The sequence below is a fragment of the Diceros bicornis genome, chromosome 33, assembly GCF_020826845.1.
Source record: "Diceros bicornis minor isolate mBicDic1 chromosome 33, mDicBic1.mat.cur, whole genome shotgun sequence".
Classification (NCBI taxonomy): Eukaryota; Metazoa; Chordata; class Mammalia; order Perissodactyla; family Rhinocerotidae; genus Diceros; species Diceros bicornis.
In genome coordinates, this window is record NC_080772.1 from 36,611,427 (window position 1) to 36,627,440 (window position 16,014).

At 38.3% G+C, this 16,014-nt stretch overlaps 1 long non-coding RNA gene across 1 annotated transcript in view; it reads right to left on the reverse strand.

The window, feature by feature from the left end:
- LOC131396621 (uncharacterized) overlaps positions 1 to 16,014 on the reverse strand; it is a 52,234-nt gene continuing 36,220 nt past the window's right edge. Inside the window, exons 2-3 of the long non-coding RNA XR_009216600.1 lie at positions 4,879 to 4,955; positions 1 to 94 (exon numbers count right to left, since the gene is read on the reverse strand). This is a non-coding gene — a long non-coding RNA (uncharacterized LOC131396621). The remainder of the gene's footprint in view (positions 95 to 4,878; positions 4,956 to 16,014) is intronic.

Sequence of the window (16,014 nt, forward strand, 5' to 3'; positions counted from 1 at the left end):
TTACCAATGTCGTGATTCTCCGTTGCTTTTCCTTTAAGCCTTTATGTTCAAATGTTGCCATCTTGAATTTTCATCTTTAGTCATTCCATCTCACCTGGTTTAGAAATACGCTCACATTTTGCCTATCTGAAAATTCCTTCCCTTAAGAATTTTAAAACACCTAAAATTAATATCCATTCTCTCTTTTTATTCTTCCTGTCACATTGGTCTTCCCCTGACGTCATATTTCTGGGAGAAACAACAATGATTTCTATCATTCAAATATCAAAACTGAGTCATTTCAACTCCTTTACCTTCAAAGTTCTCTTCCAGTCAGCCACATAGTCTATAGATTTTTACCTATCATTTTTTTTCGTATTTGTCCTTTTCTTTCTAATATTGCTGCCCAAGAGAAAACTTCCATAATCTCTTATCTGAATATTGTAATTGCCTAAAAACTGATTTCTTTACTTTAGACCCCCCCCCCCCCCGAATCCATTCTAAACATAGCTGCAGGATGAATCCTCCTAAAGCATAGCCTTGAATATGGAATACTTATTCTAATAACAATAGCAATACAATAATAACAACAAAATTCAATTGCTTCTCATTTTCTTCTGAATTTCTTTACCTAGCGTCCACAACCGTCCCAATTCTGACCCAACTGTTTTCACAGTTGTGTTTCTCACTTTTCTTTCTCATGTGTCCTATGTGCTTTCTCATTTTATTCCCTCTTCCCATCTCCTCAGGCCTTTCATCCCCATGCTTTTGTGTATGTTCTGCTCGTCAGAAATCTCATCCTTTCCAATCTCTGACAGTTGAAGTCTTATTTATCATTTAAGATTCATCCGAAATCCCGTCTTCTCTATATTTCTTTCTCTAATTCCTTGATAAGTGTTCTCCCACCTATGAACTCAGTTTTGAAAATTATTATTTTTTTTTTTGTAGAAACAAGTTATCTGGCTTGTTATCAAAAGTTTGCTTCTGATCCAGTTATTTTCTTCTGGATAAGTTCATTAATACAAAAAATTACAGAGACAGGCTGACTGTATTTGGCTGGACTCAGAGAAAGTTTAGTTGTAAATGGAATATTTTGGACATATTATCATCAATGATGGACACAAGGCCCCCTCTTGTTTATTTAATCCCCTTCATCCCCATTGCCTTTTGCCATTTCCCTCTGATCATGTAACAAGTGCAAATAAAGTATATCCTTTGTTTATGTGTTCTTTTAAAAGGTGTACTGTTATTTGTGCACAAATATATTTAATTTAAATGGTTTTCTGCTATATATCTTGTTTTATTTTAAATTTCTTTGTCTATGTTGCTATGCAAACATGTAGTCCACTTAGTCTAACCAATGCCTATTACTCCACACAGGGTTGTTTTTCAGTTGGTATGTACATCATACAGATAGTGAATATAATAGAAATGCCCTCACATGGATTGGTTAATAGTCTCTACTTGGGGTCTCCTGAGGGTTCCTCTACTAGATCTCTGAGTCTCTCCACAATCCAACATCTACAAGGTTAACACCAAGCTCCTTTTGGGGGGAGTGGCATGGGAGGTCTCTAGGACTCTGCTTCAGTGCCAAGGCTGGTATTCATTTTGACTGACTGGTGCTCATGCCATAAAATTTTTTACATATTTTGAGCATCACCCTGATGCTTATCTGTTCTTGCAGTGACAGACAACAAGAGTCCCTTTAATTCCCTGCTTGAAACAATGCTTGATGAACGTCTTTGTATATGTCCCCTTATGGATGTGTGTGAGAACTTCTTGGGATATACGAATCAGGTCATAGGTTGAAGCTGGGTTGCTGACCCATCATCGTTTGCATAGGAATGAGCAAATAAAGAAAGCCCAGGGAAAGCAATTTCCTTTTAAGCAATGTGGTTGAATTTTCATATAATCTATTGGAGAGAATTTAATTACATAGTCATGATTGGCTGCAAGGGAGGATGGGAAATGTGGTCTTTAAGTGTCTTGCTCTGTGCCCAGATAAAATTATTATCACGTAAGAAGAGGAGATAGATTTTATATAACAGTTAGCAATTTGCTATGCAGAGAAGGGTTAACTCAGCCAGCCAGGGTTCCTCAAATCCTGTACATTCCGAAGAAATGCTTGTCCTCTGGACTGACCCTTGGCCAGCTCTTGGGAGATGAGCTCTGAGCCCTTGGAATACTCTGCCTGATAAGAGTGTTCTTGTGGGGCTGGCCTGGTGGCGTAGCAGTTAAGTGCGCGCGCTCTGCTTCCGTGGCCTGGGGTTCCAGGTTCGGATCCCAGGCGCGCACTGACACATCACTTGTCAAGCCATGCTGTGGCATCATCCCATATAAAGTAGAGGAAGATGCGCATGGATGTTAGCCCAGGGCCAATCTTCCTCAGCAAAAAGAGGAGGATTGGCTCGGATGTTAGCTCAGGGCTAATCTTCCTCACACACAAACACAAAAGAGTGTTTTTTGTATGCCTGAGGCCTTGGGCCACGAGCTGCCAGTTTGATCAGATAACGTATGTAAACAATATGATTTATGGTGAACACTTGTTTTTGCTCTGTGGGGGGCAAGAGTCTGAGTAGCTGAGGTCAGTCATGCAATCAAGCACCATATGCCTGTTACTGACCCCCCACTAAAAACCCAGGACATAAAGGCTCAGGCGAGCTTCCCTGGTTGACAACAGTTAGCACATGTTGTCACACACTGTTGCTGGGAGAATTAAATGCATTCATGTGTCTCCGCTGAGAGAGGACACCTGAGAACTTGTGTCTGGTTTCTCCTAGAGTTTGCCCATAAGCCTTTTCCTTTTGTTGATTTTAATTGGCTTCTTTTAGCTGTAATAAAACCATAAACATGAATTTAACAGCTTTTCTGAGTCTTGTGAGCTTTCCAGTGAGTCATCGAGTCTGAGTGTGGTCCTGGGGATTCCTGACACAGACCAAATTTCATCCTTAAGATATTGAAAAAGAAGAAATTCAGTACTTTAAAATACTTATAATCAAATGCATGAATATACAACATTTCCAGAGAGAAGTCCTTTCTCCCCCAAGTTTCTGAGAATAAATTGTGTATGTGAGAAGTTACACGAACTCTTTCAAGTCACAAGGATACTCTGTAGCTCAGTGAATCTGGCATTGAGTGACATTAGAGAACTAAAAGCATCAATATATCCATCCAACTCATCTAGAGTCAAAGTGATCAAGTCTCAGCGACTGAGGTTGGAGGGGCAGGTCTTGTGCAGCCTCACTTTGCCACACTTGATAAGGTTCACTCTTCACTGCTTGAGAGAGCTATCTCAAGGAGAGAATGGGGAAAATAACACCCTTTTACTGCTCATCATTTGAGTTGGCATGGAAACATTGTTTCAATCAGTTGGCATGGTAACCGCCTTCTCCATGATCCTGAAGAACCAGAAGAATAGGGCTTGAAATCTGGCACACATTTTAGAAGGGTGCTGATTGCAATATTTTTCTGATTTTGATTCTTATTTTTCTTCTATTTACAGTTATGTGCTTTTCTTGAAAAGAAATATTTCCTGCTTACTATTATGGGCATATTATTCTAGCTCAAGCATCTAGCATGATCATTTTGCATGATAATTTCCTTTGAAGCCATTCGGTTTACTTATATAGTAGTCATGGAAAGTTTTTCTCTTGGGCTAATTCTCATTGGCCGAATAGTCTACTTTCTAGTCTCCATGTTTACTTTCATCTGTTAAAATGTACTCATTTTAATAATATCAGACATGAAACATGCCACAAATTTATTTTGTTTTGAGTCTGCAGGTACCATGAAATCCTATTACTTAGGTAAAAGAAATAAAAGTGAATGCTTGTGTAAATAGAGGTCAAAGCTGACAAATACTCAATGCATACTCAGTTTATTCTAACTATTATAAATTTGGTAAGAACTGTTATGGGAATAAAAACAGAATATAATCTGCCTATTAACTTGCAGGATTTGATAATTTAATGGTTTATTATCTGTTTAGCTTAAGTTTTAGGTTGAACCATGTGAAATTGCCGTTTTTATAAGTAAAAAATGACTGAGTACTAGCAATTACATTCAGTTCAACCTAATATATGGTCCTAATTTTTTGGGGGTCTAGTGATACAGTTTGGTTACAAAGCAAGTAGTTCTTCTGAGACTAAGTTTCTTAATGGCAGGAGTCACACCTGGTTTATCTTCGACTTCTCTACAGTTTCTTGAAGATAGCTTGGTGTACAATATATATAAGGAATTAGAAGGAATTTCTGTAACTTTTCTGGCTGGCTTACGTCAATTTCCTTTCCTAGCAGCACCCTGCCTTTGTTTTGTGGAATTGCCTCTCTTCCACTGTGCCCGGTCTTGGTGGGAGGTAATAATGGTAACAGTCTCCCCCTGTGAAAGCAGAAGCGTAGAGCACCTCCCTCTCCCTGCTAGGTAATAGGCCCCTGAACCTAAACTCGGTCCATTGACCACCTGGAGAGCTTTAAAACATAGGCAAGTAATGCCGGAACAGGAAGAGAGGTTGAAGTAACAATAGAGCAATCACCAGAATGTCTTATGCTCAAGACAGCTCCTTTGGTTTCTGCTGCCAGTTCTCTTCTGCCCCTTGGCCCCTGCCCACCTCTCACTGTGATCCCCCAGCCTCCAGCCAGTTATGTGAGCCTCCTCATACACTCTCCATCAACTGTTTTTGTTTTAAATTAGAATTTATTTCTGTTGCTTATAACCAAGAACCCTACAATAGGATATTTGTGTTTTAATCATTGACTCATATTCATGAGTCATGAATGAATAAATAAATAAATCAGGTTCAAAGAAAAGTGAAGAAAGTACTGATTATCTAATAAGCCTCCAAAAATACCTAATTTACCTGTAAAGCAATCCTTACAGAAAAATTTAAGAGGAATAATCTACCACTCAGATGTGTTGAAGAATGATATTTTTTCCAGAATTTTTGCAGCTGCTTCCTTTCCTCTATTTATTTCAGTCAGCTGAAAATAGACAAGAGCAAGATTAAATATAATTCAAAGCAGCTGAATGACTAACTATATTTCTACTTCCTAACAGTCAATTGAGTAATCAATCAGTTAATCATTCAGTAGACATTCATTGAGTACTTAAGACGTCCCAGGCACTATACTTTGCCTTGTAGATACAAGGTTAAACAAACAACAGATGACAATGACAAAGTGCCTGTCCTACGGAGGAATCAGTGTAGTAGTGGGGGGGAAATACATAAAATGAAATAGCACAAGCTCTGTGTTGGAGTTTTATGCAAATGCAATGGAGGCCTAAATGCAGGAGCAGCTAAATGTCTGGGAAGGAGGAAAATAAGTATGTCCAAGCAGAGAAGGTGATGCTTGGGTTCAATATTGAAAGAAAGAAGAGGTTTTTAGAGGTGGAAGGAAGAAAGGGTAAGAGGTTAAAGTTGATTAGTCATAAGGGGTGTATCATAGGTAATGGGCACTTCATTGATACAAAATTTAGTGGCTTAATACAAGTATTTTTAAACGGATGAGTGGATTGATGAATAACAGTGTGCAGGTTACACTGACATTTTGAATTAACTATGGTTTTTAAGGATTCCCACTCTCCTTTTTAATAATCCCTACAGCTGAATTGTGAATTCAAGTTGAGGAATTTCCCTGGCCACATTACACATGAGCAATGTAAATATATCACAAATAAACCCCAATATTTCTGCAGATTTTCTGCAGAAACTCAGAATTGCACTTAATCTGAAAATGGAATTATCTGCTTTGAACAAAACTGAATTTGAACACTAACCATGTTACACTTTTTTTCTATCTGGGAAGGCACATTTCTTCCTATACTTCCAACAATTAGGCTAGCTAAATTATCAATTTCATATGGTTTCCACATCCATCTCCAACATACTCAAGCCATAGAGGTGAAGTTTAAAATGGAATGCGGTTAATTTCTCTGGACTCAGCCTTGAGTTTATGTGATTTTGGAGTGGGAGGGAGGAAACTGGGAAGCATTGATTGACAGATGTTGCTATGCTGCCATCACGATGCTGCTAACGATCTTATTCAGTATGTTTGCAGGCAATCAGAAAATGTCTATCCTTCTCTTCAAATGTCTATCTTTTCTCTTATTCAATTCATTTAGGTTAAACTTGTACAAGGACACTAATCATATTCTTTGTAAGTATGTACATCATATACTTGCTTTCTTTACCCATGTTCCTTTCTGTCTTCTATCTATGGTATGGGAGTTTTTGTTTAGCAAAAATCACTCACTACTTTATCAGTCCTATTTAAACAGGTGCATAAAATGTATACAAATTATATGAAAAGACTGTAAGGCTATTGTCACCAAGAGTTGAAGGCTTTAGTTTCTATGACTGTAATTGAATATGGCTGCTCACCTTAGGAAAAAAGACATTAAATGGGGCACTGGTCAAAGGGATAACTCATATCAAAATTTCTCAGATTATTTGTATTTGCAGTCTAGGAATACAGGACAGCTATCCTCTTAATGATGGGAAACATTGGAATAAACCCTCTGACTTGAGCACTATGGTTTTTGTTGGGATGACTGGGTTACCCCTACTCTTAAGAGAGTGTTGTGGGTCCTGCCTAGGATATGGTCCTTGAGCTACATGTCCAGCCACCGAGAACAGAGTGGGATGATTCACATCAAAAGTTGGGGGTTGAGGGAGAGGAAAATACATCAATGAATGGCAATGCTGCAATTTATTGATTGCTGGAAAAGGGCCAGTAGCTTGGCCAGACACACCCGTGTATTTGGTTGAGTTTAACACTATGGAATTAGGCTCTCTCTCTATCCAAATGATATACGGTACTAGTGGCCCTAGCAAAAGAGGAGTTTCTCACTGGGGACCAGGCAGTGGTAGTCATAGAGTGGTCTTTTGAGGACAGATCGTCCGAGGGAGTAACTCTCAGCTTACACATTTGTCTCCAGGGTGGAGCTTCATGTGGTGACACCCAAGGTGGGTGTTTGGTGAGTGTGCCTTAATGGAAGGCAGCTGGAGTTCTAGTTGCCCAGAGAACCAGCTCTTCAACACAGACAATCTGGATCTGTGTTTGGATAGATGCTGTTACTCCAGCCAATAACAAAGACGGAAGAGACGTTAAAGGAGCAGTGGGCTCTGGACTAGACCACATGTTTGGGGAACAGAAAAGATGCTAGAACTTCCCCACGGTGAAGCAAAGATACCCCTGGATTTATTTTTCCCTTGGAGCTGTGGAACACATTTTCATCAAGCATCTTATAGGGCTAGATCGAGAAAAACAACTGTAAAATAGGTTCAAACACTTCTCTATGAAAACTTTCAATTTGTGAAATTTAGACAACTATCTTCATATAGCATTTTGCTAGTATCATCTTTTTGAACTCAAAATCAGGAAAAAAGGATCTAATATAAAAAGTTTAGTTTTTTAATTTCTGGTCAAAATAGTCTTTAAAATTATACTTATTATTCCGTTCTTTAAAAAAGTTATTTTTGATACTTTTCTGCTTTTATCATGTTGTAATGAAGAGTATAGTAGTATGAAATTGAACAGTTTTTGACAAGTAAGATTTCTGTACCTTGGGTTACCACATAAATGGTCTCTTGTTTTCTTCTCTCACTCATTTTTCTGGAAAACACGTTGTATATTCACAACTTATTTTTTAGTCTTAGATTAAACTCCTGTCTTTTATTTTCCTCTTTAGAATGCTTTTTCTCTTTGATTCTTTTTGGCAAATGCCTGTATTTGTTTAGCTTTCTGACTCCGTTTGCTAAGCCAGTCTAATTTGTGGTTTGCATTGTATTTGATGTTGGGCTGAAAATGTGGCCTATGTTTTTGAAGATCTTGCAGGAGCTCAGATATATGCTTTCCTTTCTCAGCCACCAGAAGCAAAAAAATCAATAGTATTCTTTCTGACTTTGAACATCAGAACTCAACCACAAGAGAACAGGACTTAGATCTAAGAAATCTAATTTCTAATCCTAATTCCTCTACTTACTATAAGTCAGTCAGTTGGACAGGTCACTCAATCTTTCTGAGCCTCATTTTTTCACATCAATAGAATGATGGTTATAATTAATATTTATTTCAGAATGGCAGTGAAGGTCAAATGGCATAATATTGGTGATAGCGCTTCATAAACTGTAAAGTGGTATGTATATGTGAAACAGTATTGCTGTATTATTTAATAAAGGCCCATTGACCAAGCTTTGAACTCTTGAGGATACAGATACCTCTGCTGAGTTCGGGCTGCATTAAGTAAAAATATTTATTGTCTGCCGTGTGCCAGGCACTGTTTTATGGACTGAGGACATAACAAGGAATAAAATATGCTCTCCAAGAGTTTAGGTGAGATAGAGTGGCCCTAACCACCTTTAAAGGATTGAAACGGTTCTCTTGTCCTATCGGGATCTTCTAGAGGGAGTGGATACGTCCCATTAGGCCTAGGGCCCTGAAGATGGAGGTCACAGTCCATCCTCACCATTTCAGAACTTCTGTCCTCAGAGAACAGCTGACATTCCACGTTTTCCCGTGACCCTTGTTGTACTTGGGTCTTGGGGTTGCAGTGAACTTTGTTCCTTTCAATACCAGCTTGTTTCCCACACCTTATCTGCTTTGACTCTTTCTGATGTCAATTGTGCACTTTCGTCTACTAACTGACTTTAATTAACAACTACGTCAGTCGTTTATTCTGACTTATGCCACAGCTGAATTTCATAACCGTGTCCCGTCCCAATAACACCAATGACCTAGCCTTGTTCCCAATTTTAAAATAATGACAGGATTGTAAATTCACTGTCATTTCTTCCTTAGGAGTGCTTATTTCAGCAGTTCCATTTTTGACATAAAGCATGAGATCACCTAAAGAGCAATTGTAGTTGTGGGGAAAACATACTCCGTATTTAGAAGGAGGTAGTGATGATTTCATGAATACTCAATCACAATTTGATTTTCCCCATTTTGCTGTATGAAGGTTATATATATGATTATAATTTTAAAAGGCACAAATATTAACAGGAAGCAGGATTATTTATGGGAAAGAGTGATATCTCTTTTATTAAATTACATTATTCTGAAAACTCAGATACTTATTTATGTTTCTCTGTGTTTATATTCACCTATGAAAACAATTATATAATAATTGGCTTAAGAAACACTTCCCTTATCAGATTCTTTGGGGACATATCTAACCACCAATGAATAATAGCTTCTTCATCTTAACAAATTTATTCCCGACCTTTACTCTGTGTGAAGAACATCATGTGGAATTGGAAGAAAGCTACTCTGTGTTCCAAGATCAGAATCGTGTGTTGCAAACACTGTCAAAGACCAAAAGAAGAAGGAGGGTCGACATAGTTAAAGTGATGGATATAACTGATACCCAGAGGTGATTAGGACTGTCTTTCTTGAGTCTTTTCATTTATTCCAACAGTAGCCATAGATGGTATCATAAAATCAAACAGTTTTCAGTATTGCATTTGCACAAAGTATCAGGGATCATGTCAACGCCTGAGCCTGCCCCAGTGACGCTGGCATACAAGTACACAGAGACCGGTGTGGACGTGGTTGTGATAAGTTCCTTCAGAAGTCTTGAGTGTCATTCTTGCTGTTGGAGCCTTGCAGTGTTAATAATTCTCTTGAACTTGCATCCTTGTGAATCTTGCTGGAGCCCCTATTCCCTTGTGGCCTGCCTATCCTGCAAGTTCCTGGATTCCTTTACCTCACCCAGTGGGTAGGACTTCTGATGACTATTCTTCTCCTCACGTTGGGACTCTCATGCAATAATGCTCCCTGAATTGAACTGAGGAAAAGAAAATGACTTAGGTTTCATATCCCACTCCCCCCATATAGTTTCAATTCTATGTTAGGTACTTCTTAGCTACATCTTTATTCTCAGGATATTCTAGTGCTGAAGAGCACACTGCAATGCCTCTTAAACCAATTGGTCCCTAAATAGTAATTTTTAAACTTTCTTAGGAAATGATCTCTTTTAACTTAATTCTATATTGGCTGAATTCTTAGTTGTTTCAGATATTTGTTCTAATATTTCCAACTCATTCTGAAATTTACTTTTATTGTAGAGAGTATAATTCAGGCAATTCACTAAAAGAGTAAATGCTCTTAGAAAAGAAAAAATATACAACGACTTCTCTTTGAGGAGAACTTAAATTCAAAGGCTAAAGTTTATTGGTAGTTTTTTTTTTAACTTTTCATGAATAGACGGATATGGCTGGAACCTAACAGCAATTGCAGACAGATCTGCCAATTTACCAGGAGACTGCAGAATGACTTTGACGCTTTTGAAAATATAGCTAAGAACAGACTTCTCAACTAGGGTCATCGTCAGTCAACTGTTCATCTTGACAGTCTTTTTCAATGTCTAGTCAAGACTGGCACTGGAGTATTTTTTTTCTTTAAAGAATCTTTATGATATTTTCCCCAGAGCACCTGCTTTTAAAACTTTAAAATAGATATGGCATTCTAAATTTGGGGCTCAAAACATGTCTTAGACTTGATTTCAGTCCAATAAGTAGAATTTAATATGAAATAAGTGAGTATAACATTGAGGATCTTTTTAAAGTTTTTAAATGACTCATATACTGCTAATACATTCTTAGCAATGACTGATGCTAATACAACCCCACTTATTTTCTCCTTGCCAGGTAGCTCTCTCAAAATACTTTTTTTTTCTTTTTTTTTTGTGAGGAGATCAGCCCTGTGCTAACATCTGCCAATCCTCCTCTTTTTTTTTGCTGAGGAAGACTGGCCCTGGGCTAACATCCGTGCCCATCTTCCTCCACTTTATATGGGACGCCGCCACAGCATGGCTTGACAAGCAGTGCGTCAGTGCGTGCCCGGGATCCGAACCAGCGAACCCCGGGCCGCCACAGCAGAGCACGTGCACTTAACCGCTTGTGCCACCGGGCCAGCCCCTCTCTCAAAGTACTTATGATGATCATTATCATCATTATCATGCTTGAGATACTTTAAGAGCTGATTATGTGCAATTATACCTAGAACTTTTAAAAGCAAGTGATCTCTTTTTTTGAGCAGTTCACAATCTAAGAAAAATATTATTGGGGTAGGTTATTTCAAAGCATCTGCATTGCAATAGGATAATAGTGATGGGTGCTGAGTCTCTTCCTCCATTTCACTGTGAAGCCACAGCATGACTAAGTAGAAGGCAGCAAGTGTTCAGTACACAATCATTTTAATTGCCCAAGAAAGAAGTAGACTCAAGTGTAAAGATTAATTCTGTAACCCCAGTTACCAGTTGAAAAGACATATTAGAAAATTATCTTAATCAGTTTAAGTTGCTCAGAAGCTCCTGATGCAAAAATCCAATTGTGATGAAAGTACTTTAAATTGCCAGTTAAGACAAAAGTAAAATTAATTCTTATTTAATAAAGAAATAACACATTTATATAAATTACAATGAAAATAATTAATCATTAAAAACTTAAAAAAATTAAATCTGTAAGACAGTTCTTTGAGAATTTTAGAAAAACAATGTGATGTGTTCAGAATACACAACAATAGTAATGCTTTGAAAAGATAGTTTTCATCAAATACAATGAAATACAGCAAGAGTTGTGGTGAGATCTTAGAATATTTAGGCAAACTCTTTTCTCAAATAACTAACCAATCATATGGAATGATGATATATCATATATCATTTCTCTCTCTCTCTCACACACACACACACATACATCTCTCTCTCTATATATATATAGGTAGATTTATACCTATATATATAGCTATATATCTATCTCCATAAATATCGGATTGGACATGAGCTCCCCTGGCAAGAGGGTTTTCTTGGGAGAGCAGCTTTCCCTGTAGCTGAGACTAACCCTGTTGCTGGGGCAACAAGTCCTCCCTTGCAGGAGGATTCTGTCAGTTCATCTCCACGTTCGTAAATACAATTCTAATAAGCTGGTTTAATTTATATCCTTGGACAATGCTGGTTAGACGGAACAAATTAAAAAGAGAAAAGTTGCCATATTAACAGATGCCAGAAATCTCTGACAAAAAATTTTAAAAATGTTAAAATCGGAAAGAATTCTCCCAAGTTAAAGAATAAGTCCATTTAATAGGTTCTGAAAGCATTCCACAACTTAATAGCTTCCAAAGGCACTGTTATAGTGTTCTAGTGTAATAATTGATGTTCTTAATGATAATCCTAAATCAACAAGCCACAGAAAAATCTACTCAGCAGCTTCTGTTAATTAATTAATTAGTTTACATTTTAGAAAGATTTCCATCTAAAATGGTGAAAAATTCAAAATAATGTTTTAGTGCTTAAAAGTTCAGTTATCTAGAAAATTTGTATTGGTCTTCCTGTCACCTAATGGGACTGTTTTCTGGTCTGGATGTGGTGAAGGTGAGGGTCAGCGAGAGTGGGTAGCTCTCCAGGTGCTGTGGTGCATGGATCTGTGCACCACACTGTGTGCACGTTCTCATGAGGTAGAACAAGGACAGAGCTCAGGGGGAGAGAGTCCAGAATGGAGCTGCTTGTGAAAGGAGCCAAACTGAGGTCGGGAGCCCATCTGGGAATGAAAAGAAGAGCAAGAGTGGGAGGAAGAGATGAACAGGGGTCATTAGAGCACACACATCTAAGGCAAACCTGAAGGAATCTGTAGGGCAGAGAATGGGTGCCCATGGGGGACTGTAGAGCAGTTTATACACCAACTTGAACATGACGGCATAGGATGAAGAACACATTAAAAAGAGCTGGCGAAGGACCACATTACCAATTCTACTATGTGACGAAGCATAGGTAGTGCATTAGATTCCTGGGGATGCTGTAACAAAGTACCAAAAACTGGGTGTGTTAAAACAACAGAAATTTATTGTCTCACAGTTCTAGAGGCCAGAAGTATAAAATCAAGGTGTTGGCAGGACTGTGCTGTCTCTGACAGTTCTAGGGGAGAACACTTCTTTGCTTCTTCTAGTTTCTGATGTTTGCTGGCAATCCTTGGCGTGCCTTGGCTTGTAGATACATCACTCCAGTCACATGGCCATCTTCTCCCTGTGTGTTTTCACATCATCTTCCTTTGTGAATGTCCAAATTTCCCCTTTTTGTAAGGGTACTAGTCATCTTGGATGAGGGCCCCCCCGTTGACCTCATTTTAACTTGGTCATCTCTGGAAAGACTCTATTGTAAGGCCATATTTTGAAGTACTGGGGGTTAGGACTTGTTGAAATACATTTCTAGGTCCAAGATGGAGCCACTCCTGCCACAGTGCAAACTGAAACTTGGATATCTTTTGTGTTCTGTAAATGCTCTACTTGACCAGAAAGGCAGTGTATCCAGCCAGCCAGTCCCCAACTGTTGAGCATCTGTCACGATTTCCTTGATCTACATAAGGCCAGGTATGCAACCCCCGCCAATCAACTTAAGCTAAACCCTCTTTCCCTGACGGCCTTCTACAAAAGCTCGCAGCCCTGTTCCTTGCATTGCTGTTCTCCAGACCCTGAGAATGGAGACTGCCTGCTTCCTGAAGTGTGAAATAAAATGTGCTTAGATCAACTAAATTGTTCTCTTTGATTATTTTAACAGACTTACACATGTCATTTTGGGGGGATACAGTTCAACCCATAATGGGTAGAGTCTCAGCAATCCTAATCCACATGCTTTAAAGTTTCATAGTTTCCCATATTTTATTGTTTATTACCTTTAATTTTTGATATTGTACATTTTATCTTTTACTGAACTATTATGACTGTTTTACTAAAAACTTAGAAGAACCGTCCTGGAGTTGGTATCCAGATACCATTTTGAACCATATTGTTGTTCTTTTCTCTTGAATGTTATCTTGCATGGTGATCTGGTAGTTTCTCACTATTTTTAGCAGACTATTTAAAGGAAAAATGGAAATCAGATAACTTAAAAGATGAGCAATGAGTCGATGAGGTGGATTTGTGTTGTGTCACTGTGAAAGCTCAGGTCCGTATAATAAATCCCTTATTCCATGTATCTCTTGGTGATTTTGCTTCTCTGATCCAACGCTGACTGATGCAGTTGACAGAGGAAGCAGCAGTTCAAGCTCTGAAAAATAGCTAGGACTTTTTTTTTCAGATCCAACCAATCAAAAAAGTGAATCATGTGCAATTTTGAAGGACAATTTGGTATATCACAGAAAATAGATGATAAAGCATCAGAATTGATGTGATCCAAAGCTGTGTTTCAGCCGCCTTTTGCTGGATAGTTGTTCCTTTCTTGTATTTGACCTAATAAGTCAGGGATTTGCTTCAAGTAAGCTGTTTGTCCTTGCCTATAAATCTGTTCTATGTTTGTGGCAGATATCATGTAACAAAATAATGATTAATAAAAATATTAGTGGACATCGGCTGTCTTTCATGTGACCTACAGTTTACTAATGTATGAACACACGTGCATGCTTTTCGTTCAAAGACATTGCGTCTAGTAAGCACTAAAATGTAGTTTTAAACAATAGCAGCCACCAAATAACAATAAAATGTCTGGAAAAATATGACTGGTAACAGGTTTTCCTTCTAAACAATAAAATGCGACTAATAGCTCTCTGGAGAACAAATGCCCCACAACGGATATTTACCTAAGTAAAATTTTATGCCAAAATAGCCCAATGGTTTATAACATTATAGGCCATTTCAGAAGTGGCTACAGGATACTCGTGCAGATAGTGTACTGTGTGGTGCAAATTATAGTGATTTGTGGAAGTGTAGAGCGAGAGGCCGGAGCAATAAAGAAAGAAGAATAATGTTCTTCCTTGAATCATTGGGGAAAAGCACAGCTCAGCACATGTCCCCAGGCAACTTTGAATAACACAAGGCATTGAGGTTCAAGTCTCTGAAATGTCAAACCTATATGACAAGGAGATTACATTAGGAAAAAAAATCAAGATGACAAGTGGCCTATTTGATGTTGTGAATGGTATCTTCATAATAGTCCTTTATGGTGTGGTAAACTGGGAACGCTGTAAATTATTGGGTGAAGAGAGATATAACATTCACTCCTTAAATAAGTGAGGGAAGGGACGCCAACCGGGAGACAGAACCTTGCCAGGCAAAGAATTTGTAATCCGTGCTTCAATCATGACTCGTTTCCTGATTCATTATGTGACCTTCAGAAAGTTGAATCTAGATTGGATGAAGTAGTGAGTCCAATTCTGTCTGCTGTACGAAGGAAAAGGAGAATCACATGTTTAGGAAACAGAAGGTGCTCAGTAGGTTCACCCCAAGAAGGAGAAAACGCCTCATGCCATTCCCAGGCTCTGTGAATGCTGCCATGTCTGTATTTTACTTCTTTGGCCACATAATCCCACAAGCTGGAAAGTAAGGATGTGAAAGAATTGGACAAGGAATCATGTGCCGTGCACACTCATGTGACCCTTCTAGATGCTTCTCCAGGCAGTTGTGAATATAGCCAAGTGAATCTTTGAAAATATCTAAGTCATACTAAAGAAAATGCAAGAGAGGAAGAAAGAGAAAGGGACATTATTTTTTCCTTTTAGGTCAGGGAGACGTGGTTCACATCCTCCTAGGTTTAAAGTGGATATTGTACTTCAAAATTTAAATGATTTTAGAGCACCTGCAGGGCAAAATGTTGTGAATTCAAAGTAATGTATCCAGAGAAGAGTCAAGGGAAAAAATAGATTGTGCACCTAAGGAAGGCACAACAGCCAGTATTCACAGCAAGCAAGAACAATTGGGTAATGCACATCTTTGTTAAGAATATTTACTTGCTTAAATAGGGTCTTCCGTCTAACGAGAGGCATTAACGCTTAAAATAGCTATGGGAAAATGACTGTTAAACAGGTTTTCCTTTCCTTGAATGGTTGCTGAACCAACAGGCTGAAGAGACAGAGGGAGTTTGAATCCTGGAGGTACAGTTCCATGGCTGGAAGAGGTGGGAAATTATTTGTCATCACCAAGACTTTTTTTTGAAATTGGTAAAATTGGAATAGTATTAGTTTCCACCTCATAGACTTTTTCGAAGATCGAATTAAATGGGACATAAGGCATGGAAATCAATTGGAATTTAGTCCACAGATGTTATTGGTCATTC